Source organism: Amphibalanus amphitrite, unplaced genomic scaffold, assembly GCF_019059575.1.
Source record: "Amphibalanus amphitrite isolate SeventyFive unplaced genomic scaffold, NRLGWU_Aamphi_draft 002137F_arrow, whole genome shotgun sequence".
NCBI classification, from domain to species: Eukaryota; Metazoa; Arthropoda; class Thecostraca; order Balanomorpha; family Balanidae; genus Amphibalanus; species Amphibalanus amphitrite.
In genome coordinates, this window is record NW_024883630.1 from 4320 (window position 1) to 30693 (window position 26374).

At 48.9% G+C, this 26374-nt stretch overlaps 1 long non-coding RNA gene across 4 annotated transcripts; it reads right to left on the reverse strand.

Moving 5' to 3' along the window:
• Positions 1-12179: 12179 nt before the first annotated feature.
• Positions 12180-22309, reverse strand: LOC122376435. Of its 4 annotated transcripts, none has more exons than XR_006255636.1 (6): positions 22221-22309; positions 16972-17145; positions 16189-16318; positions 13409-13536; positions 13054-13158; positions 12180-12266 (listed from the first exon to the last, which is right to left on the reverse strand). It is a non-coding gene; the product is annotated as an uncharacterized LOC122376435 (long non-coding RNA). The 4 variants fall into 4 exon arrangements; XR_006255633.1 differs by lacking the exon at positions 12180-12266 and adding an exon at positions 12705-12770 and having other exon boundaries at positions 22221-22235; XR_006255635.1 differs by lacking the exon at positions 12180-12266 and adding an exon at positions 12757-12800 and having other exon boundaries at positions 22221-22235.
• Positions 22310-26374: the final 4065 nt, after the last annotated feature.

Sequence of the window (26374 nt, forward strand, 5' to 3'; positions counted from 1 at the left end):
GTTCGATTCAAATCGATGCGTCGTCTAGAAGCATAAATATGGACAGAAATGTGAAGAGAATTTAAAAAAGAACTGTTCTGAGGACTTCGTTGGATGAAATTTGGGTGATACGGGGTCAAGACGGGTCGAGGGGGTCACCCCCGGTCACTTTGGGTCAGGCCAGGTCACATAGGTCACCTCCCGTCCCATGGGATCAGCCCGGGCCACACTTCTATTTTTGCCTCCACCACTACCCCTACCCCTACCACTGCCCCTCCCCCTACCCCTACCACTACCTCTACCACTACCCCTACCCCTACATCTACCCCTACCCCTACCACTACCACTAACCCTACCCCTACCCCTACCACTACCCCCCTACCACTACATCTACCACTACCACTACCACTACCACTACCCCTACCCATACCACTACCCCTACCCCTACTCCTACCCATACTCCTATCCCTACCACTACTCCTACCCATACTCCTACCCCTACCACTACCCCTACTACTACCCCTACCACTACCCCTACTCCTACTACTACTCGTACCACTACCCCTACCCCTACCCCTACCCCTACCACTACCCCTACCCCTACCAACACCGCTGGGTCATGTCAGGTCACAGAATAATTGGATCCCAATCAGTACTAAAATATTAGACTTAAAGTGTTCCCAGCCCTGTTCCTATTCGTGCAATTCCATTACCCTTAATCGAATTTGTCGGAAATGACGCCTTGTGGCATATGTGGCGCATTGCGACAAACGCGGCGCATTTTCACCCGGCGATTGAGCATGCATCTTGGCACCAAATTGTACCCATATCGGACTATATTTGACAAAACTGTGCGATTTGCGGCAAAAATGACGCCTTGGGACAGATGTGGCGCATTGCGGCAAACGCGGTGCATTTTTATACGTGTATCACAAACTGCTCCCATTGAAAGAAAATCAACACATTCTCTCGCCACTTTTTATTCAAATTAAAACTTACCCATCCGCCAATGCGAGGCACCCGCCACCGATCGGCATGCATTTAGTCCACAAAGTTTGTCGACCCCGGCTCTCAATGAAGATCTACGAACCGATGAAAATTCCATTGGCGTTCTTCCGGCGCGCCCCACGCGCGAACCGTGCACCCCAGCGAGCCGAAACCTAGAAAAGGCGCTGACTCGTTCTGTCACCTAGAAGGTGTGCAAATTTCAGCCCCCTACGCCGTGCCGTCTGCCCTGTAGCCGTAACAAATTGAACCCACTACACGATGTGCGGACACACAGACTCACAGACAGACGGATTCTGTTAGAATAGTAAGTTAGACAAGCGGCTGCGCCACTTGCTTTGCTGCGTGGTGAGCAAATGCGAAGGCAAATTGAAAAAAAAAAACGCTCAACCGCCGCAAACCGCAAAACAAAAACACAAAAAAAACGCAAAAAAGACGCCCGCATCGCACGCACCCTAACTGCCAACCGCAAACGCCTAAAAACGCCCGCATGCCGACAAACGCAAACACCGCACAAACAAAAATAAAAAACGACCGCCTCCAACCGCGAACAACAGCGCAAACGCCGCAAAAAATGAAAACCGCCCGCATCCCGCGCCCGCCCGCCGCCAACCGCAAACGCCGCAAAAAATGAAAACCGCCCGCATCCCGCGCCCGCCCGCCGCCAACCGCAAACGCCGCAAAAAATTAAAACCGCCCGCATCGCGCGCCCGCCCGCCACCAAACGCAAACGCCGCAACAAATGAAAACCGCCCGCATCGCGCGCCCGCCCGCCACCAAACGCAAACGCCGCAAAAAATGAAAACCGCCCGCATCCCGCGCCCGCCCGCCGCCAACCACAAACGCCGCAAAAAAATTAAAACCGCCCGCATCGCGCGCCAGCCCGCCACCAAACGCAAACGCCGCAAAAATGAAAACCGCCCGCATCGCGCGCCCGCCCGCCACCAAACGCAAACGCCGCAAAAATGAAAACCGCCCGCATCCCGCGCCCGCCCGCCGCCAACCGCAAACGCCACAAAAAACTAAAACCGCCCGCATCGCGCGCTCGCCCGCCACCAAACGCAAACGCCGCAACAAATGAAAACCGCCCGCATCGCGCGCCCGCCCGCCACCAAACGCAAACGCCGCAAAAATGAAAATCGCCCGCATCCCGCGCCCGCCCGCCGCCAACCGCAAACGCCGCAAAAAAATAAAACCGCCCGCATCGCGCGCTCGCCCGCCACCAAACGCAAACGCCGCAACAAATGAAAACCGCCCGCATCGCGCGCCCGCCCGCCGCCAACCGCAAACGCTGCAAAACTGAAAACTGCCCGCATCGTGCGACCGCCCTCCGCCAACCGCAAACGCCGCAAAAAAACACCCGTACCTCTACCCCTACCAATACCACTGGGTCACGTCAGGTCACGGACTAAGTTAATATAATAATAAGTACTAAAAATAAGACGAAGTGTTCCTAGCCCTGCTCCTATTCGTGCCATTCCATTACGCTTCATCGTATTTGTCGGAAATGGCGCTTTGTGACAAATTTGGCGCATTGCGACAAACGCGGCGCATTGTCACCCGGCGATTGAGCATGCACCCTTGCACCAAATTGCACCCATATCGGACTATATTTGACAAAACTGTGCGATTTGTGGCAAAAATGGCGCCCTGAGATAATTGTGGCGCCTTGCGGCAAACACGGTGCATTTTTAAGTTCCTATCGCAAACTGTACCCATTTAGCGACAATCAACACATTTTTTCGCCACCATTTATCAAAATCAATAATTTCACCATCCTTCAATGCGAGGCACCCGCCACCGATCGGCATGCATTTAGTTCACAAAGTTTGTCGACCCCGGCTCTCAATGAAGATCTACGAACCGATCAAAATTTCATTGGCGTTCTTCTAGCGCGCCCCACGCGCGAACCGTGCACCCCAGCGAGTGGAAACCTAGAAAAGGCGCTGACCCGCTTTGTCACCTATAAGGTGTGCAAATTTCAACCCCCTACGATATACCGTCTGCCCTGTAGGCCGGCTAAATTGAACCCACTACACGGCGTGGCGGACAGACAAACAGACAGATGGATCCTGTTCAAATAGTAATATAGACAAGCGGCTGCGCCACTTGCTTTGCTGCGTGGTAGAAAAAATTGCGGCACCAGCCAATTTGCTTTCGAATGGTGTTTGATTCATGTCGATGTGTCGTCTAGAAGCATAGATATGGACGGAAATGTGAAGAGACTTTAAAAAAAGAACTGTTCTGAGGGCGTTGTTGGATGAAATTTGGGTGATACGGGGTCAAGACGGGTCAAAGGGGTCAGCCCCGGTCGCTTTGGGTCAAGCCAGGTCACATGGTCACCTCTCGTCCGCTGGGATCAGCCCGGGCCACTGTTCTGCTTTTGCCTCCACCACTACCCTACCACTACCCCTACCCCTACCACTACCCCTACCACTACCCCTACCACTACCCCTACCCCTACCACTACCCCTACCACTACCCCTACCCCTACCACTACATCTACCCCTACCCCTACCACTACTACTACCCATACTCCTACCCCTACCACTACCCCTACCACTACCCCTACCACTACCCCTACTACTACCCCTACCACTACCCCTACCCCTACTACTACTCCTACCACTACCCCTACCCCTACCACTACACTACCCCTACCCCTACCCCTACCCCTACCCCTACCCCTACCCCTACCCCTACCAACACCGCTGGGTCATGTCAGGTCACAGAATAATTCGTGCCATTCCATTGCTTTTACTCGATTTTGTCGGAAATGGCGCTTTGTGGCAAATGTGGCGCATTGCGGCAAATGCGGCGCATCTGTACCTGTTGTTTGAGCATGCACCCTTGCACCAAATTGTACCCTTATCGGGTCATATTTGACAAAACTATGCGATTTGCGGCAAAAATGGCGCCTTGTCATCAAAGTGGCGCATTGCGGCAAACACGGTGCATTTGTATACTCGTATCACAAACTGTTTCCATTGAACGAAAATCAACACATTTTTTCGCCACTTTTCATTCAAATTAATAACTTGCCGATCCGCCAATGCGAGGCACTCGCCGCCGATCGGCATGCATTTAGTCCACAAAGTTTGTCGACCCCGGCTCTCAATGAAGATCTACGAACCGATCAAAATTTCATTGGCGTTCTTCCAGCGCGCCCCACGCGCGAACCGTGCACCCCAGCGAGTCGGAACCTAGAAAAGGCGCTGACCCGCTCTGTCACCTATAAGGTGTGCAAATTTCAACCCCCTACGATATACCGTCTGCCCTGTAGGCCGGCTAAATTGAACCCACTACACGGCGTGGCGGACAAACAGACAGACAGACAGATGGATCCTGTTCAAATAGTAAGATAGACAAGCGGCTGCGCCACTTGCTTTGCTGCGTGGTAGGAAAAATTGCGGCACCAGCCAATTTGCTTTCGAATGGTGTTTGATTCATGTCGATGTGTCGTCTAGAAGCATAGATATGGACGGAAATGTGAAGAGAATTTAAAAAAGAACTGTTCTGAGGGCGTTGTTGGATGAAATTTGGGTGATACGGGGTCAAGACGGGTCAAATGGGTCAGCCCCGGTCACTTTGGGTCAGGCCAGGTCACATAGGTCACCTCTCGTCCGCTGGGATCAGCCCGGGCCACTGTTCTGCTTTTGTCTCCACCACTACCCCTACCCCTACCACTACCCCTACCCCTACCCTACCACTACCCCTACCACTACCCCTACCACTACCCCTACCACTACCCCTACCACTACCCTTACCACTACACTACCCCTACCACTACCCCTACCACTACCCCTACCCCTACTCCTACCAACACCGCTGGGTCATGTCAGGTCACAGAATAATTCGTGCCATTCCATTGCCCTTACTCGATTTTGTCGGAAATGGCGCTTTGTGGCAAATGTGGCGCATTGCGGCAAATGCGGTGCATCTGTACCTGTTGTTTGAGCATGCATCTTGACACCAAATTACACCCATATCGGACTATATTTGACAAAACTGTGCGAGTTGCGGCGAAAATGACGCCCTGAGATAATTGTGGCGCATTGCGGCAAACGCGGTGCATTTGTAAACTCGTATCACAAACTGTTGCCATTGAACGAAAATCTACACAATCTCTCGCCACTATTTATTCAAATTAAAACTTGCCCATCCGCCAATGCGAGGTACTCGCCGCCGATCGGCATGCATTTAGTCCCCAAAGTTTGTCGACCCCGGCTCTCAATGAAGATCTACGAACCGATCAAAATTTCATTGGCGTTCTTCCAGCGCGCCCCACGCGCGAACCGTGCACCCCAGCGAGCCGGAACCTAGAAAAGGCGCTGACCCGGTCTATCACCTATAAGGTGTGCAAATTTCAACCCCCTACGATATGCCGTCTGCCCTGTAGGCGAGTGGAATTGAACCCACTACCCATCCAGGATGATGCGCCTGGATATATTGCAGACGGTGCGAACTGCAATATATTGGGGAGACCAAGTGCGGACAGACAGACAGATGGATCCTGTTCAAATAGTAAGATAGGGTGGGCGAGAGGGTGGGCCTTGCACGTGCGAAATTGCGAGGGGGTACCTCCAACTGACTTGTGCACGGCACCCTACTAACTGGTCTCTAGCGATGTGCCAAATTTGGGCACAATCGGCCCAGCCGTTCTCGAGATCTGGAAGCGGCACCCTGCACGTGCGCACGTGCAAAATGGGTCCCAACTGACTTGTGCACGGCACCCTACTAACCGGTCCCTAACCGTGTACCAAATTTGAGCGCAATCGGTCCAGCCGTTCCCGAGATCTGGAAACGACCCCTGCACGTGCGCACGTGCAGCAGCACCCCAACTCTGGCACATGTATATGCAGTGCCTAGTGGGTGCCTACCTACATGCCAACTTTCAGCGCAATCGGCCAAGTAGTTACCGAGATATTGCAACAATTACAAAACTGACACCTCTTCGTTTTGCACGTGGCACGTGCATAAGGGGTCACCCACATGCATCGGGAATAGTCCAATACTTGGTAGAAGGAATGAAGCTACCCTACAAAAATTACCGCGTGTAAATCGGTCAAGTGGTTGCTGAGATATAAGCCTCGCAAAAGCGTGACCACGGCCGGCCGGCCGCTCATACTCAGAAATTTCCGTTAATCTAAGGAAAGACTACGCTCGCTTCGCTCGCTCCGTTCGCTCCCTACCCCTACCACTACCCCTACCACTACCCCTACCACTACCCCTACTACTACCCCTACTACTACCCCTACCACTACCCCTACTACTACTCCTACCACTACCCCTACCCCTACCACTACCCCTACCCCTACCAACACCGCTGGGTCATGTCAGGTCACAGAATAATTCGTGCCATTCCATTGCCCTTACTCGATTTTGTCGGAAATGGCGCTTTGTGGCAAATGTGGCGCATTGCGGCAAATGCGGCGCATCTGTACCTGTTGTTTGAGCATGCACCCTTGCACCAAATTGTACCCTTATCGGGTCATATTTGACAAAACTATGCGATTTGCGGCAAAAATGACGCCCTGAGATAATTGTGGCGCATTGCGGCAAACGCGGTGCATTTGTATACTCGTATCACAAACTGTTGCCATTCAACGAAAATCAACACGTTCTCTCGCCACTTTTCATTCAAATTAATAACTTGCCGATCCGCCAATGCGAGGCACTCGCCGCCGATCGGCATGCATTTAGTCCACAAAGTTTGTCGACCCCGGCTCTCAATGAAGATCTACGAACCGATCAAAATTTCATTGGCGTTCTTCCGGCGCGCCCCACGCGCGAACCGTGCACCCCAGCGAGTCGGAACCTAGAAAAGGCGCTGACCCGTTCTGTCACCTATAAGGTGTGCAAATTTCAACCCCCTACGATATACCGTCTGCCCTGTAGGCCGGCTAAATTGAACCCACTACACGGCGTGGCGGACAGACAAACAAACAAACAGATGGATCCTGTTCAAATAGTAGTATAGACAAGCGGCTGCGCCACTTGCTTTGCTGCGTGGTAGGAAAAAATTGCGGCACCAGCCAATTTGCTTTCGAATGGTGGTCGATTCAAATCGATGTGTCGTCTAGAAGCATAGATATGGACGGAAATGTGAAGAGAATTTAAAAAAGAACTGTTCTGAGGGCTGTGTTGGATACCATTTGGCTGATACGGAGTCAAGACGGGTCAAAGGGGTCAGCCCCGGTCACTTTGGGTCAGGCCATGTCACATAGGTCACCTCTCGTCCGATGGGATCAGCCCGGGCCACTGTTCTACTTTTGCCTCCACCACTACCCCTACCCCCACCCCTACCACTACCCCTACCACTACCCCTACCACTACCCCTACCACTACCCCTACCACTATCCCTACCCCTACCACTACCACTACATCTACCCCTGTCCCCTACCCTTACCACTACTACTACCCATACTCCTACCCCTACCACTACCCCTACCACTACCCTACTACTACCCCTACTACTACTCCTACCACTACACCATTACTACTACCCATACTCCTACCCCTACCACTGCCCCTACCACTACCCCTACTACTACTCCTACTACTACCCCTACCACTACCACTACTCCTACCACTACCACTACCCATACCCCTACCCCTACCTCCTACCACTACCACTACCGCTACTACTACCCCTACTACTACCCCTACTACTACCCCTACCCCTACCCCTACTACTACCCCTACCCCTACTACTACTCCTACCACTACCCCTACCCCTACCCTACCCCTACCACTACCCCTACCGCTACCCCTACCCCTACCACTACCACTACCTACCACTGGTTCATGTCAGGTCGCATAATAATTGGATCCAATATTCTTTTTTAATTAAACTTTAAAAGTGCTTCTAGTCCTGCTCCTGTTCGTGCCATTCCATTACCCTTAATTGTATTTGTCGGAAATGGCGCTTTGTGACAAATGTGGCGCATTGCGGCAAACACGGCTCATTTTCAACCGGTAATTGAGCATGCATCTTTGCACTAAATTGCACCCATATCGGACCATATTTGACAAAACTGTGCGATTTGCGGCAAAAATGACGCCTTGTGACCAATGTGACGCCTTGCGGCAAACTCGGTGTATTTGGAAATTTCATCACAAACTGTACCCATTTAGCGACAATCAACACATTTTTTCGCCACTTTTCATTCAAATTAATAACTTGCCCATCCGTCAATGCGAGGCACCCGCCGCCGATCGGCATGCATTTAGTTCACAAAGTTTGTCGACCCCGGCTCTCAATGAAGATCTACGAACCGATCAAAATTTCATTGGCGTTGTTCCAGCGCGCCCCACGCGCGAACCGTGGACCCCAGCGAGTCGAAACCTAGAAAAGGCGCTGACCCGCTCTGTCACCTAGAAGGCGTGCAAATTTCAGCCCCCTACGTCGTACCGTCTGCCCTGAAGCCGTAACAAATTGAACCCACTACACGATGTGCGGACACACAGACTCACAGACAGACGGATTCTGTTGGAATAGTAAGTTAGACAAGCGGCTGCGCCACTTGCTCTGCTGCGTGGTAGGAAAAAAATTGCGGCACCAGCCAATTTGCTTTCGAATGGTGTTCGTTTCAAATCGATGTGTCGTCTAGAAGCATAGATATGGACGGAAATGTGAAGAGAATTAAAAAAGAACTGTTCTGAGGGCTTTGTTGGATGAAATTTGGCTGATACGGGGTCTAGACGGGTCAAGAGGGTCAGCCCCAGTCACTTTGGGTCAGGCCAGGTCACAAAGGTTACCTCTTGTCCGATGGGATCAGCCCGGGCCACAATTCTACTTTTGCCCCCACCACTACCCCTACCCCTACCACTACCCTTACCCCTGCTACTACCCCTACCACTACCCCTACCACTACCCTACCCCTACCACTACCCATACCACTACCCCTACCCCTACCACTACCACTACCCCTACCACTACTACTACCCATACTCCTACCCCTACCACTACCCCTTACCACTACCCCTACCACTACCCCTACTACTACCCCTACTACTCCCCTACTACTACCCCTACCCCTACTACTACCCCTACCACTACCACTACCACTACTCCTACCTCCTACCACTACCACTACCCCTACCACTACCACTACCTGCCACTACCACTACCTGCGACTGGGGTCATGTCAGGTCACATAATAATTAGATCCAATAAATATTTAAAAAAAAAATCAGACTTTAAAATTGCTCCTAGCCCTGCTCCTATTCGTGGCATTCTATTACCCTTAATCAAATTTGTCAGAAATGGCGCTTTGTGGCAAACGTGGCGCATTGCGGCAAACGCGGCGCATCTGAACCTGTTGGTTGAGCATGCATCCTGGCACCAAATTGTACCCTTATCGAACTATATTTGACAAAACTGTGCAATTTGCGGCAAAAATGACGCTTTGTGACCAGTGTGACGCCTTGCGGCAAATGCGGTGCATTTGTAAATTCCTATCACAAACTGTACCCATTTTGCGACAATCAACACATTTTTCGCCACCATTTATTAAAATCAATAACTTGCTGATCCGCCAATGCGAGGCACCCGGCGCCGATCGGCATGCATTTAGCTCAGTAAGTTCGTCGACCCAGGCTCTCAATGATGATATAAGAACCAGGGTTACCGCTGCTAGGGAAATTTCCCTTTTCTATGGAAATCAGCGAAAATCTAGGGATATATGGATTTGCCACGAAATCTAGGGAAATACCAGAAACCCGAAAAATTGTTGTTTTTTCAACAATCGAAATCATTGTTGTCATGAATTATTCTTCCGCATGTCATATGAAATAGATATGAGAACATTTTTTCACAAAATTCAGGTTTGATACTCTCGTTTGAAATACATAGGGAGAATTACATAATTATACATGCATATATGATTCTTGCTATTATTTCAAAACAAACTGCTTCCATGCTTTGTATTGTACCATATCGGGTGCGGCTAATTTTTTACATCAAAGTTTTTGTTTTGGCGCGATTGTAACCAAAAATTGTAAAAAATATTTTTACAATTTCTAGCGCATTTCACTTCTTTACGGTCAAACTGACGGCATGGGAAATAATGCATCGACTCGTCTCTTATCGCCAGCACTACCTATACGGTACAAGGCCATCTATAGAAATAATACGGTATAGTTTCCCGCGTCCCGCAACACACCACAATTTGCGATATACCACGCACGTATTTTATACCACATAGAGTAATTTGCTATAGGTATGCCAGCAATTTCATTACAATCTCTTACGTTACGGTACAGAATGTAGTTAATTGCTGTTTACGACGCAGCGACTATAACACGAATGGTTAAAGGGACCCTCCCACCTTAACATTAGTTTTGAGTTGAGATAGCCAAGTTTGCGGCCAGGCTCAGAAACCACCATTTATCCTGGTCGCAACCCCCGCAGCTTTATGGTGTTCAAGAAATTTCTTCCCTTTACTTGCAGGGTGGGACCAGCGTGGTCCCTATCTCTTAACCATTACGGGAGTCTGATGACGTCATCAGGCTTTCGAACGTCCGTTAAATGTTTGACTAAAACGTTTTGTAGCATGCGGTGGTATATGCTGCTTTGCGCGCAACAAATGCCGCACTTTCAAATAAAGTTGCTAGGAACAGCGGAGATCCCAAAAAGTAAACAAAGTAAAAGTCTAATATCTTGAAAACCGGTGAATATTTTTCGATGAAATTTGGTAGATATTCGTTTTTGCTCTTTCTGAACCGAGGAACATCACTTTCATGCCAATTCATTAACTTTTTTGAAGGTGGGAGGGTCCCTTTAAAATGACGAAAGTACGTCAGATTCCAGGAAAATAGCCGCATCTAGGAAAATGATTTTCAAAATAGGGAAATTTTCGTGAGAATCTGGGGAAACCAGCAAGACGCCAGCGGTAACGCTGATAAGAACCGATCAAAATTTCATTGGCGTTCTTCCAGCGCGCCCCACGCGCGAACCGTGCACCCCAGCGAGTCGGAACCTAGAAATGGCGCTGACCCGTTCTGTCACCTAGAAGGTGTGCAAATTTCAACTTCCTACGACTTACCGTCTGCCCTGTAGGCGAGGTTAATTGAACCCACTACACGATGTGCGGACACACAGACTCACAGACTCACAGACGGATTCTGTTTGAATAGTAAGTTAGATATATGAAAATTAAAATAAGGGATTAACTGATTATACGTGGGGTTATCGGAAAGTTCTGATCATCACATGATCCTGTGAAGAGTCAATGGCAAAAAACCTTTGGTGACCTTTGATGACGTCACATGACCTTTACAGCTGCCCAACAGCAAAACAGGCCTCAAGGTAGTGAAGGTTGATCGTATATGAAGTCATGTATGGTACATATATGGGGCCATTCTGACGCGTTTTAGTGAAGAAAAAAAACAGGGAGTTGATTTTTCCCCCATTGACTTATAATATGGTTTAACTTATAATATCAAAATTCAGAGATATAAAAATTGTAACTACCAACAACCTAATAACATCCTCAGACTTTCAAAGGACTCAGTCATCTACTGTAGCTCTGACACGGTGACAAAGTTGCAAAAAAGTGACTTGAGGTTGGGTCATTCAAAGTGACCTGGTGACCTGACCTTAAAAGTTAGGAGGTTCAAACTTGCACATTATGTGTAAAGTTGATAAGAAAATAGTCATAGCACATTTCGCGGTGCTACGCGCCGCGGTTTTCCCGCTATTCGCGAAAAACCTCAGGGGGGGGGCGGAAAACCGCCCTCCGTCGGTGCACGGGTTAATAAAAAAGCAAAAGTATATTTGCAGATGGGAGGGGATGGTCTCCATTATTGGCCTCCCACCGGGCAGCAGCGTTATGTAAAATATCCCAATATCAAAGTCCGGAGGGTGTTAATGTTCCAGCACAACTTTCTGCATTGGTATCTAGATTGCGTAACGCCCTTATTGATTGTGTGTGGGACTCGACAGTATAAGCATATGTGCGCGGTCGGAGCACCAGCCGGAGGGAGGTAACTGGTCCGCTCACCCCAGACAGCGGGCGGCCCGCGCCGACCAGTCCCTGTCCTCAGGACAGGCCACCAGTCCTGTCCTCAGGACAGGACAGGCAGGGGCGGCGCCAGGCGCGGTCACCGCAGAGGCGGCTCAAGAGGGGGAGGAAGTGGACACGAACATACAAACACAAAAGATACAGTGCCTCACATCGGTGCACCGACCCACCTGGTAAGACGACTCCTGTGGCGGGTCCCGGTGGTGTGTTAGAGCGGCCGGGCCGCCATCGGCGAACCAGCCGTCTTTGGTGGACCTGAAATAAGAGTGGAAAGGAATAAATATCGATCTCGTGCAAAGTTTGCATTTGTCACATTTCATTCATTTCAAATAAAAATAATTGGAGCAGACTTATCTTTTGAGTATAGATTGAGGCGGAGGTGTGTTGGAGCACTGCAGCCATCTCTCTAGCGAGGCAAGCCTGAAACAACAGTACAGAGGAATTAGTGAACACAGAAGAAAATGGAAAAGAAAAATATGAAATAAAATGAGAACAAAAAGCAATGAGAATTTCAAAGTATTAGTGGATGTGAGCTGAAATGCCAGAGCCAGGTTGAAATCAGCGCAAGTTCATGTGACATTTGCATTGGTTTCACACCATAGAACTAGTTCGTTCTAAACTAGCGTTCGAACTAGTCCTAGTAGTAGAAGTAGAACTAGAACTAGTCCGAACTAGAGCTCGGACAGAAAAACACTTATCTTTCGTCCAGGTGTGAGGCCGCCGGAGATTCCCAATCAGGCTGGTTCACCAACCCGCGAGCTCCCAGGCGCGCATGAAATAAAAACAACACTGGAATCAGCATACCAAATTCTGCAAATCCTGCCACACACAAAGAGCTAGAGCCTAGTGACAATCAAAAGTGTGTTTATCTAGCTTACTGGGGCTGCTGGGTGCACCGACTGCAATGGCCATATGGCGCCCAGATCTAAAGTGTAAGTTAATTGTGGTTTTAGGGCGCACCAACTGCCGTGGTCTTACGGCGCCCATATCTAGTGTTCTTCATGTGAATTCAGTTCACTCAAAGTATAGGTGTATGTCATACCTGTGAGAGATCTGGAGTTCCCGTCGGCCGCAGTCCAGTTTTGACCGGCAGATGGACGCTTCTAGTCTCGGTACCAACGGCGGCGCACGTACTGCCGCACATGAGCTGTGGTCGGTGAGAGAAACGGCACGATGTTATAAATTGAAGTAAAATAGCCGCCCCACCACAAGAAAAAGGAACAAAACATGAAGAAAATACTATGATGATTATGTCGACGATTGTTTGATAGAGCGATCGCATACATGGACTGCAATATGATTTACAAAGTAGTGTCACAGCCCTTGTCGCTGCGTCCCATTCACTCTATTAATTTGTTCATTTTAATTCAAAACAAACCAATGGCCCAGGCGCTCACCGTTCCCAGTCTGTTTGTTGACAGGTCGGTCCGACACAGGACCGGGGGCGCGCTCTCTCGCGGTGGCCGTCCAGCGAACACAGAGGGGTGGCGGCACCGCCCCAGACGGCTGATCACACAACGCAATGCTGAAACGACAGAAGAGGCATCGAGTCACTCACTTGGGCATGGGGACTTGGACATGAAAACACGTTGTGCCACATCAATACAATCCTGTCCATAGATGTCGCTAGCATACAGCGCCTGAAGTTATGCTGCGCCGCATGATTACAATCCCGCTCATAGATGTCGCTAGCGTATGACGCCTGAAGTTATGCTGCGCCGCACAGCCTCCAGCGGCCGGTATAACACAGCTTTGGTCGACAATTGGCAGCCTTTTACATGCAGAGTTGGAGAAATATGACGGCCAAAATAAAGAATTGTTAGGTTGTGATAGCTTAAACCTCGCCCGTATAGGGGGAGAGGGTCAAACGGACCCCCGCCTCGGTTTTTCGCGAATAGCTCGCGTAAAAAGTGGCTGATCGCGACGAAACTTCCAGTACCCTCGAGTTGATTTTACACCTACCCTGAAAATTTTGTGACGCTGACCCGAGTGACCTTTGACCTGTGACCTATTTCTAGAGACCATGTTTGGCCATCTATATCAACATTCTGAGATATACTGAGATATATATGTAAATACTATTGCTCTTAGCAATCTCTGAAAGTTTCAAAGCGATCGGTCGCTCGGTGTAGCTATGGCAGACATTGAAACTTTTTATGAGGTGGAACCGCCGTTTTTGAGATATTCGCGAAAAAACACACGGGGAGGGGTGTTCAAACACCCTCTTCCAGCAGGGCGCGGGTTAAGTACCGATTGTTAAAGGGACTATCCCACCTTTAACATGGGGTATGAGTTGAGATAGCCAAGTTTGCGGCGAGGTTCAGAAACCACTATCTATCTAGGTTGCAACCCCCGCGGTCTCTTGGTGTTGAAGAAATTCGTTCCCTTCATTTGAAAATGGGCCTTGTACAGTCTGTCTTAAAAGTACCGCGCAAAGTGACGGTGGATCCATTAAGCCTGACCGAGGAAGGGCCTGCTATAATTTGAAAGTCACCGAACCAATGGAGCTGGGGAATGGACGAGGATGTCCATTGCTTCGGTGACTCAAATTTGGCAGTCCTTCATCGGTCAGGCTTGATGGATCCACCGTCACTTTGCGCGGTACTTTTAAGACAGACTGTACAAGGCCCTATCTTCAACATGGAGCGACCGTTAGTGTGACGTCACCTCGTTTAGTCATTCTGATTTAAATGGGTTTGTTCGTTGAAAAATCGCTTAAAACTTGGTCTGAACTTTGTTGTGGTGCCTACAGAGTAAAAAGAATCAGCTTTATGACAGTAATGTGGTCTGGGGAAGGAGGTAATTTTGGGCTGTGACGTCACATATTTGAAAGTTTGTGTTTGGAGTATCGGAAGCCTAAGATGTTTAATGAAAAATAAATGCCAGAACCGTGTTCCTGGTCATTCAATCTATAAAGTCGGGCACAATTTAACTGGTTTTAACAACATTTTAGAAGGTGGGATAGTCCCTTTAACCCGCGCCCCGCTGGACTATTCAGCTATACGCACTGCCCCCTAACTTCCGAACCGATGGTCGTAGAAAGACGGGGAAAACGGCAATCGAAAGCTCTCAACAAGACGGATCTTAAGGGCTCAATTTTTTTTTGGCTTAAGTAGGTCAGAGGTCAGATCAAGGTCAGGTCAAGGGTTCAAAATGCAAGTTTCTACAGTATCGGCCTTGCACCGTAGTTGCCGAAGAATGGACTGAGACTGATTGCCCAAAACGTGTTCTTAGGCTACCAAGACAATATTCGTTGCATACAATATCATGCAAAGGTCAAGGTCAAGGTAAGGTCAGGTCACCAAAAACGAAATATAGAAAAGGGCATGTGCGACACATGTTTTATGGGTCATTTTATTCATAGAATTCAATAGGCACACTCAATAAGTGATATGGACCACATCTGGATGAATTTCAGGTCGAGGTCAGGTCAAGGTCAGATCAAGTGAGGTCAAATTTTGAAGTTGGTTGTTAAGGCCTAAAAGGTGCCTATCTGATGCAGTTTTTCACGGCAAATCGAATGGTGCTATTTTTGTTTCCGTACAAGCTCTAGAACTTCCAAAAAATATTTTTTTCAAAAAATTGTGTGTCGTGACGTCATACAATTTTGAATAAATCCCACATTTTTTAACCGATTCTTCTAAAATTGGTATGTAGGTGCAGATAGACAACTTCTCAGACATATTTTCCGTTTTTCGATACACTTAAAATTTTGGATTTTATTATCATTTTTCCAAAAAGTCAGTTTTTTAAGAAAAAAAAAATGGGCAAAAATCAGAAAACTTCAAAAAACCGAGATAGCCATTTGATAGACAAAGTAGAACAACGTATAACCTTTTAGTTACGTCTTGATTCTTTTGAAAATGAAGGTGTTAGCGGCGGTTGAAATTTTGCCGTTTTTGAGACGAAAATGGCAGACATGACGTCACTAAAACGTCATTTTCTCAAAACTTTTCCGACGGATTTCGCTTAAACTTGCAGAAAACGTCTTAAATTGATGTATGATAAGGTACTGAAAGTTTTGACGTCGCTGGCGTAACGCGTTTAGAAGTTATTGGCGAAAAACAGGAGGGTCAGATTCTGCCCCCCCCCCCCGCGCGGCGCGGGCTAGGACAGCAGAATTCATAACAAGGGTACACAGACACACAGTTGATCATATCACGCCCCAGGCACTCACCGTTGCGAGTATGAGAGGTCGGTGTGCAGACATGGGACCGGTGGCGGGGACCGTCTCCTCTCGCGGTGGCCGACCACGGGACAGAGAGGTGGCGGCACCGCCCCCAGACGGCTGACCAGACGGGCCGACACTGAAACGACCGGAGAGGCACCGAGTCACCCACTGGGGCGTGGTGACTTCGGAAGGCGGCGAAAACAGGGCGACCGGGGCCATCTGATCAAGGCTCTTGAAATTCACTCGCACAACCCGCGTGACATATAGCATGTGGATTGGAAGGCATACAGAGGGGGAGAAGTTCTTTAATAGTGACGTGACGCAATATGAAACAAATCAATACCGTTACGAAAATTAGGTACGCTCAGCTGTCCCGGACAGTTTCTTGGCTACATTTATCACCTCGTTAGCCATAAACAATACTTGAAATTATTCAAAAACAAAAACAAGGCGCAGTCGCATAGTTTGAGACACGAAAATATGATAACGAAGATATTATAAAAAATATTATAACGAATATAAAAAATGCCTTTCAGTTATCAAATCTGATACACTGTTTATTAATGTCTCCCATTTATTTATCACCAAATAAAGGACCTTGGAATTACTGCATCGTAAAACTTTCAAGCAATATTACATCATTCCCTTACGTACCTACTGGTCCAAAATGTACAGCTTGAGCTATTGCGTAATTTGTACCGATCACAAAATGCTAACTTATTTTCAAAACAGCTCAACATGGCGCACTATACCGCCTCTCAATCGATAAAAAAATATCGTCTTCCTTACCTTTCAAAGACAACAGCGGTATTTCAACTAAAATTCTTCACCACAGCGAGTGCCGCCCGCCCTCACCGAGCGCTGGTAGCGAAGAGGTCGCGCGCGCGACGGCCAGCCGCGCTCCGGCCGACCGGCCGCCGCCCGGGGGCAGGACAGACGCACGGGCGGCGCCAGGCACAGCGACTGGGGCGGGCGGCAGTGGCAGTCAGAGGCGGCGCCAGGCATGAAATCCGGGGGAGCATGGACGGAGGAGGGGGCGACAGAGAAGTGACGCATGTTCATTCCTTCTCTACTTACTAGCAAAAGGTGTTATTTTATTGTAGAATTATCTAGCACAAAAGATCACATCAGAGTAGGCATGCCAAAAAGGAAGATAGACGTTTATTACTGATATGAAGCCATATCTGGTAACCTAAGAACTAAAGTGGAGGAAAAAACGCAGTTGGTAGCCGTGTATGTGTCCAAATATTTTCATCCACTTCATTCTAAGACATTTTCAGAGGTCAGGAAACGTTGACAACACACGCAGAAATCGCATTAAATTTGAATTTTATACTGCAGCAATGAAAAAATACAATATTGAGTAGGATATGATATCATTTGATTATGCATTTCAGTTATCTTATATCCTGTACTTTTGGTTTTTAGATGTGTAACTCAGAATAACTCTTCCGCCGGGAGTGGAGGCTGTGGGAAATGTTGAACAGGCAATAACCAGTCGTGAGTCAGATTTAACCCTCGCCCGTATAGGGGGGGGGGTCGAACGGAACCCCTCGTTTTTTCGCTAATAGCTCGCGTAAAAAGCGGCCGGTCGCGACGAAACTTTCAGTACCCTCGCATTGATCAATTTTACACCTACCCTGAAAATTTCATGACCCTGACCCAAATAACCTTTGACCTGTGACCTCTTTTCCGAGACCATGTTTGGCCGAAATCGCGGTTCGGCGCATGTCGGCTCGCATTAGCCGCGCGTTTGCAAGCTTTTCGTGGTTTTCAGCGTTCAAACATGTGATTTGATGTTGCTTACATACATAAGTTGGTTTTCAAGGTCACCTGAAGGTCAGGTCAGGTCATTGACCTTTGGTGACCTCGGGTGACCTCGGTTCACTTTTTCGAGTTTTACATGTTTCTAGGCTAGTTTTTGGAGCTAAATTCGAATTTAGCAACCATTTGAACATTTACGAAGTAGTTCCGTCCCAACCCCTACCGGTTGACGTGACCTGACCTGACCCGAACTGGTCTAAATGCTTAACCTTCCAGGCGGTGGGGGGGGGGCATTTTTTGCCGCCCTTTAGTTTTTTTTTTGATATATCTCGAGAACCGCTGCGCCGATCGTCACCAAACTTTCAGTTCCCTCCCGGGAGTAGCTAGCGCACATGGTGACCAAAAATTTTCCATAGGCTATGATAGGTTGGCCGCTAATGACGTCAGAGTGACGTCATTTCTGCCATTTTCGACCCCAAAAAAAAGGTTTCGCGGGAAGAGCTGTCAGGCCTACAGCTTTAGAGATCAGACATAAAAGGTGTGGAATCAAGAGGGCTACAAAACCAGGGGTGGAGAATTAGGGGTTTTGGGGGTGCTCGAGCACCCCCTGAAATTCGAAAGTCACCATATGATAGTGCTTCAGGGGTGCTTAAATTACGTCTGAAACACAACCTGCTTTGTGCAAGTCGTGAGGAGAGTAAAACTGCTGGAAAAACGTACCTATACGTGCTTTTCTACGCATGAATTTGACTCTTCCATTTGCCAGTGCAAGAAAAGCACCCCCTGGGACTCTGACAATTCTCCGCCCCTGTACAAAACTGTTATTTCGGTCTTTCGAATTTTTTGGATTTTGACCCCCAAAAATCAAAAAATATGTTTTTTGAATATAATAGCCGAAAAACCCAAAAAGTTTTTGAATTTCGAAAAAACGGAATATATGTAATAGTCCCTACCAGCTTCCCTAAATAAGGGGGAAGTAGGAAATTTCATCTTTCATACTCAACGCAGCCCAATAATGAAAAACACAAAAAAAAATAATCACGGTGACTATAAATATGAACATAGTACTAATTTAATATTAACACAATATTAAGATTAAAGTGTAAAATATCAAATGAATATGATATAAACCCGGCACCGCCTGGGCTATTTCCGTACCCACGACAGCCTGGGGGGTCGGATCCGACCCCCCCCCCCCTGTTATCTCGAGAACCAATGGTCGTATCGAGCCCCGCGAGGCGGCGTTCGAAAGGTCTCTACGAGACCTTCCCAAAGCACTCTTAAGATTTTAAGATTGAGGTCAACTTTCGGGTCAAGGTCAGGTCAAAGGTCAAATTCAAGGGTTTTGCATGATTAGGCTTACGGACAGCGGAATCGATAGCTGCTGCTCGAAACTCACCAAAAATGACCTCAAAGGCCTAGTGAAGGTACCATGTGCGTACCTATAGGGGTCATACTAAGTACGGGTCAAGGTCAGGTCAGGTCACGAAAGGTCACGGTTTTCAATTTCTGCTACATGGGCGTGCGACACATGTTTTATGGCTTATTTTTCACGCCGAATCCGATGGTAATGGTTCTTTGTGACCCCAAGTCACTGTGCTGGTGATAAGTGTGCATTGAGAGCATAAAAAATCGTTTATACCTACCCTACATAAGTAAAGGAGGGCTAAGAAAAAAGTCAATTTTTCAACTTTTTATTTTTGACATAAAAATACACTTTTCTAGACGAGCTTTGTCCCAGGAATCTAGTGGTGCCATTTGTTTTCACATGCGATGTTCAGAAGTGCCTCTAATTCACGAAAATGCTTATGACGTCACCATGCCCTATACATGTTGGAGCTATTTTTGACAATTTGGGGTAAAAATCAAGATAGAAAGTGGAAATTCGGAACATGGAATGTTCTAATAGGTCTCTATAACATATATTCCGTTTTTTAAATTTTGAAAACTTTGGAATCTAGTAACAGTCATCCAAAAACTGTTTTGAATTTTTAGGGGTGAAAACGCATTTTATGAGAAATGCGAGATAGCCATTTTAAAGAACTCATTGAGCTACGTTTATTCATGTCCTTAATTTTGAACTTTGTTTTAAACCTTGATCTTTGGCGATTTTCAAACATTTATCATTTTTGACGAAAAAATCCATATAGTTAGGGTAACTGTGGGGAAAACGCACCCCTGGGTTAAACGCCTCCCCTAAAAAAATCGTATTTCTTATCGACGGATAGGTGTTTTATCCTGTCTTTCAGAACAGTCAGCTGCTTGTTTACGTAGGTCTCTATTTCCGGTTCTGCGTCTTGAGGAGCAGCGTGGGTAGGTGCCGATGTTGGTTTTGGGTGTTGTTTTTGTTGTTTTTACAGAAGATTCCTAATATTTTGATGCCTTCTTTATATCACAAAACTTGCTATTGTGTACATCATTTAAAACTGCGTTTTATTGTCATTCTGTTGAATTTATTATGCTGCAGCGTTAGTGGCGCGTTTTTTGTCCATATTTTGTTGACGGGAAATGGAGTGGATGGGGAAAGACGCCTACTCGATGCATGGGGCAAGACGCCCCCAGTTTTCTGAAAGGGGGGCGTTTTGCACGGTGGTGAGAGTGCAGGGTAGCGCCCTGTAGGTGGGTGCCAAAAAGGCCTCTCCCTGTCCTTTTTTGCTGATATATCCTAAACGACTGCAGATATCGTCACCAAACTTTCAGGACTCCTCCGGGCATCCATTTTACACATTGCAACAAAATTTTATTCCAAAGGCTATGATAGGTTGACCACAAATGACGTCAGAATGACGTCAAGTTCTGCCATGTTCATCATGTTCTGTTGCTGGATGGGGTGGGGGCGCTTTGCACATGGGTGTGGGCGTATTACCCAGGGTGTGGGGCAAAACGCCCTTTTGTAAGGGTATGCGAAAACCTTTTTGGGGGGTTTAATACCACACGCAGGTGTCTTTTCTTGGTCTCAAAGCGTAGTAAAAAGAATGAGCTACATGATGGTGCCCAAAGGTTTGAGTAATCTGCGTTGGGTTGAGTGTCAGAAGGTTTCGCGCTTAATGGGGGCGTTTTTGACCTATTCACCCTACATCAATAAAATAGATATGTCACATTTTTTGCAAAATTTGCATAAAATGACAAATGATGTCAAATTAATAAGCGACAAGATGTACGAAGTTTCAAGTTGATAGCGTAAGCGGTTCGTTAGTTATTCCAGAAAAATAGAGGGGGGTCGGATCCGCCCCCCCCCCCCGGCGGTCACGGGCTAACGTGTCCGTGTCAGCACCATTAGACCCAACATTACGAGCGCCGTGCTCTAAAGCCCTAATAAACAAAAAGACCCGTCAAATAATGTGACGGGCCCGGCGGACGGTCACCGTCTACTTACCCCGCTGCGACGACAGGGTGGACGCGATCGGAACCAAATCGGAACCGACTGCTATGGGTCGGGAGTATCAGTCCGCACCAAAATACAACCGCCGACATAAGAACCGACCAGCCTCGGGCGAAAGAAGGCGCGGCCCGCAGCACCGCCGTCAACACAGGACCGCCGCCGGGAGGACGGGGGATGGGGGGGGGGGGTTTGAGGGGACAGCAGAAAAGTTAGGTACGCGATGCAATGTCATGATATGCGTTCTTTGAACAATGAACATGGCTCTTAGGTATCATATTTGTTAAATACCTATCAATCATCACAGCATTTGATCAATAGCAGAACATTGCATTGAATGTTAATTTGACTGTTGTTACGTTAAATGACTATTCGGACCATGGTCCGTGATAGAAGTAGGGCTAGAACCAGACAATTGCTCAAATATTTATAAGCGAAGGATGTACATGTTTGACGAAAAGAAATCTAGTCGATGATTGTACTTGCACGGAAAAGTCGGTCGGCTGTCGTCATTCCATAGTTTCTGCCGACCGCTTTTCGGTAAGACAGCATCGACCCATCGACCGCCTATTGGGAGGGGGGGGGGACAGGGGGTTCTCTTTTTGATAGCCGCACCAATCGCCGTCCAATGAATTTTGAAGGTTCATGTCACGACACTGAATGCATTAACTCTGCAGAAAAAACGTCATTTTTGGTAATTGTCTTCGTGTAAAGCAAGTTGAAACCGCCACAAAAAAAATAAATTCGGACACCTATGCAAGCGCAAGACGAAAATCTGCTATTACGGTAGGCACTTCGCAACATCATGATACCAAAACTACACATGAATGCACCAGTGTCCAGTCGAATCATCATTAGCGGAAAATTTCACTCATAGGCATAACTTTAAACTTACCTATAAATTGCAGGCACGCTGATGAAGGTTAACTTGTTGCTCGTATTTGATTCTATCACGACTCTTCAGTCAGTCATGGAATATCAAAACATGAAACTTCCATCGTTGATAATCCGCCGGGTCAATGAGCGTAAACAATGCACGTGACGTCTCCGCTCCGTTGCTCATTTCGAGGTCAGCCGGCAGTGGGCCGACCGGGGCGGCCGCTGATTGGTCAGAATAAGCGGCCACCTGATTGGCGGAGCGGTGACCGGGCGGCCCCCTGATAGGTCGCCGCCGACCCGGCCGCTTCAGAAAACGCGCCGTCAAGCAGTGAAATGTGTGATAAATCGATTGCAAAAATATCTGATTATCTCACAGGGAGGGGGTATCTGGTGCATTCACCCCTTCGGCAGCCTCCTAAATCGTTCAAAATTTGTCGCTTTTCGTTAATTGACAACAAAACAGCAATTTTTACAAGAAAACGTCTTACTTTCACTATCTCAGCGACGCATGAGGTACCCAAATCGGAGGAGTCTGGATAATTTGGGACGATTTTTTGGGAGAGAATGCCCTGCAATGTGCAGTACTCCCTTTCAGCATCAGCCAGTGTACGAATAAGACACAATTAGGCCAAACAATTGGTTGCAAACCTATGCTAATAATCAGCAATTAGCCATAACACGGACACCCGACGAACAACCAAACTCGGCCGGCCGGTCTCAGCCGGCCATACCTATACGCCACAGCTGGTGGACACGCGTCGGGCGGCCGGCGGGGGGGGGGGGCGGCGGCCGGGGGGGGGGGGGCGGGGCAGCGGGAGGGAAGAGCGCATTTGGCCGCGCCAGTTTATGTCGAATAGCAAATTAGATAAGAAGACCGAACGAAAACTCCCAAAGGGTAGCTTTAAGCTTCGAATTCAGAATCCAGTTTTTCACTCGGTCAGTCAGCCCTCGCTCTTCGGCAGACATGTGCATGGATTCGAGTGATGGATCTATGATCTCAGACCTCAGTGGATCTCGAAGCAAACTGCAGATTAGGATCTATCAGGCGACCGGATCCGGTATGAAAAGTCTGCCCTAGATCTATGATCTCATAGGATCTGATGATAGGAATCAAGAATACCTATGCAGCTATGATCCAAGTGGATCCCACCATGCACAAAATTTGAAACCAAGTTTTCAAGTGTTTCTACGTCAATTAGTGCCACAAAACTATGGATTGGGACAAACATCGGAATTTTGATATCGGTGATCTAAGATCAGAGGCCATTTATTCAAATACACAGTTAGAAAACAGAGCTTTCGGTAATAAATACCTACCTTGATCAAGGTATTTATTACCGAAAGCTCTGCTTTTTTAAATGTTAAAAAATATTTGAATATATTGTCGTTTTATATAGGTATAGATCAGAGGCCAGTTTTACCAACAGAAAAATAGCCGCCTGCCGGCATTGTTTGCCTAAAGACCGCTTCACATACGGAGCGTAAACAGGGGTGGAATATTAGGAATTTTGGGGGTGCTCGAGCAACCCCTGAAATTCAAAGGTCACCATATCCTAATAGTACTCCAGTAGTTGCTTAAATTACGTCTGAGACCGAACTGCTTTGCGTAAGTCGCCAGGAGAGTGATACTGTTGGGAAAGCGTCCCTGTTATGTGCTTTTCTATGCAAGAATTCGACGCCTCCATTCGACAGGTGCTGAGAAAGCACCCCCTGGGATTATGACAATTCTCCGCCCATGAGCGCAGACACGATGGGCAGTCACAGTGGGCACGTAAGCGGATAGGGCCTTTACTGTTTCACTCTGTATGTGAAGCAATGCAAAAGCCAGGCATCGGACCTAACAAAGAAAATGCATGCAGTCTTGATCAACCTGCTTCAAACGGTTATGTATCAACTCCGGCACCCAGCTGCCGGCTGCGCCACAACGAACTCGAAGCGGCCATAGTAGCGCCGCTCTTCTCCCTAGATGGCTCTAGTAGTACAGCGCCTGAACTCCCGCTGTGCCGCAAGACGCGAGCCCGGATCTGGCAGCGGCCAACGATCGCCTTCAATGGGCTTTTGAGCGATGTAGTAAGATATGCAATGCGCAATATTCTGCAATCGATGCAGGCAGGCTAACTCTAATCAGGCGGTACGAACAGTCGGCTATACCTACGGTACTGGGGCCTGTGTTGAGTTCATCACTTTGATCCTGCAGTGCTACCTGTTCGGTACAATAGGAAATGCGAGTATCCCCATTCCCCATCGTGGCAGTGCACAAGACACGGACCATCGTACCAGCTGTGGCCACACTGCAGGTCCTCGGGAATACGTGCCCCCGATCGGCGCCCTCGAGCCCCCCCCCCCCCCCCACCCCACGGTGAACCAGCGCCGCGCGCCGTCACCGCGGCTCTCCAGTCCTCCATGGCCATCCTTTGTCCGTCCGGATCCTCTTCATATTCCACTGCCACCGACAGACTCGTTCCCTGGATCGGTGGCTCACTCCGTGCCTGGCCGGCGGCTGTGGTCCGCCGGCTCAGCTGGCTGCTCGTGCTGGTCGTCTGCCGCACGGAGCCGGCCCCGACCCGCCCCGGCTCACAGTCGGACTCCGTCTGGAGCGCGCCCCGTCAGCCGGCTGGGACCGGGCCGCCGCCGGCGACTCGAACCGGGACGGCGGCGTGGGAGAGCGGTCGCGGCCGGCGGCTGGCGGCGGCGGCGGGCCCGGCGCTGCCAGCGCGGTACTCCACCCGCCGGGCTGCCGGCGCGCCGGTGCCGCCCTCTAGGGCGCTCTCGTAGTCGGTTCCCGTATCTCATGGCAGACAAACTTGGACGGCACTGGCGGCGAGGGGGCGACGGCCGTCCGGCCGCGGCTCGGTTGACACGCCAGGGCACCGCCGGAGTCGGCCGCTTCTGGCCAGACGTCTGGTGACTGACAGACGTGTCCTGCCGGCCTGCTGAGGTGAACCGCTGAGCTCCGGCTGGCTCAGCGGCCCGCGGCGCCGGACAGTGAGCCAGAGGAGCCACGGCCGAGTCTAACGCCGCCGACACCATCCAGAGCCGCGACACCATCCTTCTGCAGCAGACACACACAGACAGACACACAGTCACAGCCTCTGAGAAATGCAGACATATCCTCACAGGCCACCCGTTCAAGCTCTAATGCAGATGACAACGATAACTTCTTAACGGGTGGGAGCTCGCACTGAAAAAGAGCCATTAACAGCGACTTCATTTGCGCAACTTCAGTTGGCAGAGCTCGATGGGAAACTTGGACTGCTCCACAGGTCAGTACTGAGCAGTGAGCAGCACAGTCAGTGGAGACAGCACACACCGGACAGCCCGGGCAGCGGACTCGGACTGGGTATCAGACACGGACCCAAAATCAGACAGGGGCCAGACAGCGGATACAGACAATACTTCAACGGTCTGAATGTGAATACTTATCAAGTCAGTTCATTGATATTCATGCTAAACCAGTCGGGAGCACTCCATGGAAATTATCAATTTCCATTTTACTTATTTGGGCATATTGGGAACCCCTCTCGATTTCGTTCAAAATCGCCACACAGGTGTCCCACCACCAGACGAAAAACGCTTCATACCCCGCTACTTTTCATAACTCACCGTCTCCGCCCGGTCTCTGTGGGACGCAGAGGCGTAGCCAAGGGGGGAGCATAGGGGCCATGCCCCCCCTGGAGCCCAAAAGGGCCCCCATCGCGGTGTCATAGGTATGGTAAGGGGCACAACAAAAGTAGCGTAAGGGCCCCTCGGGACACTTCACTGGGTTCGTAAGGGCCTTTCGGGCCTGAGACCTTGCCGCTAGGGCCCTCTGGGCTCTCTTCATTAGTTATAAAAGGGCCCTTCGGGCCTGAGGCTTTGCCACTGAGCCCCTCGGGGCCCTCCATTGGGTTCGCAGGGGCCCTTCGTAATTTTAAGGTAGTTAAGCAAATAACTACGTCATGAAATTAAGAAAATGTTGGGCCCCTTCGCTTACATGGGCCCCTTTCGGTCTGATTGGCCCCCTTAAGAAAAGCCTGGCTACGCCCCTGCCCTTAGACGGCTTACATGACCCTCAGACGGCTTACGAGGCTCTCATGGGCTGTAGGGGCCTTTGGCGGTCTGATTTCTGAAGGACCCTCATCCGACCTACGGGGCCACAAGAACGCCTTCAGAACCGGCTGAGCGACTCTG